A 965-nucleotide genomic window follows, 5' to 3' on the forward strand; every position below is an offset into this window, starting at 1 on the left:
ATCTCTGCTGAGATCCTGCAAGCTAGTAGAGTGGAGAGCAAGACGGATCCTAGGTCACCCGGATGGATCGGATTTTGTGATATATTTTATAACAAGGGGCGAAACTAAAGGGGCTGGCAGGGGCCCCGACCCTCCTAAAATGATAAATTTTCTATTTGGCCCTTTAAAATTTTAAATTAGTAAAGGTAAAATTATATTTTGTCTCCTTAAAAATATAAAAATTTGACTTAGTCCTTTAAAATTATTCAATTTTTAAATAAAATATTCAATTTAATTTTTATTTAAATAAAATTTATACATTCAACCTTCTAAAACTTTTAAAATTTAATCGAAAAATAAATATATTCATTAAAGATTTTAGAATAAAAGATATTTTAGAATCTCACCATAAAACAAAAGCAATATATAGACGATATGAATCTAATAGAACACGTAAAAACAAGTAAATAAAAAAAAAATTCACAATCTCTAAACCGTACCAATCTTCCGATACTCAAAATCACCTTCAAACGAAAGAAAAATCAAACCTTTTTATTTTACACCAAACTTTTTTTTTAGACCAAAATTTGTAAGACATACATATCTTGATAGTTATGGGGGACTCTATAAACAAAGATGCAACGATTTTACACATTGGGAAATGTAGGGGAAACAAGGGTATGGGTGGCCACAAGCAATGATCCCTCTCCAAATATCTTAGTGCTTCATTTATTTAAAAAATTGTTTTGTTTGGGGCTCTATATTTCCATTTTTTTTCCATTGCTTAAAGTTAATAATTTTTTATAATTTAGATAAAAAATTATAACAGATAAAAAGATCAAATATCAAAGTTGTTAGGATAGTTATTACTATCGGTCTAAAATCTATTTGGGTTTGGACCGACAAGGTCACAGACTGAGCTTGCAGGCAGAGCTCGCTTGCCGAGCCTACTCCTCTGTGAAGTTATATATGCATGATAATGTGTA

The sequence above is a fragment of the Gossypium arboreum genome, chromosome 2 (genome assembly GCF_025698485.1).
Source record: "Gossypium arboreum isolate Shixiya-1 chromosome 2, ASM2569848v2, whole genome shotgun sequence".
Taxonomy (NCBI): domain Eukaryota; kingdom Viridiplantae; phylum Streptophyta; class Magnoliopsida; order Malvales; family Malvaceae; genus Gossypium; species Gossypium arboreum.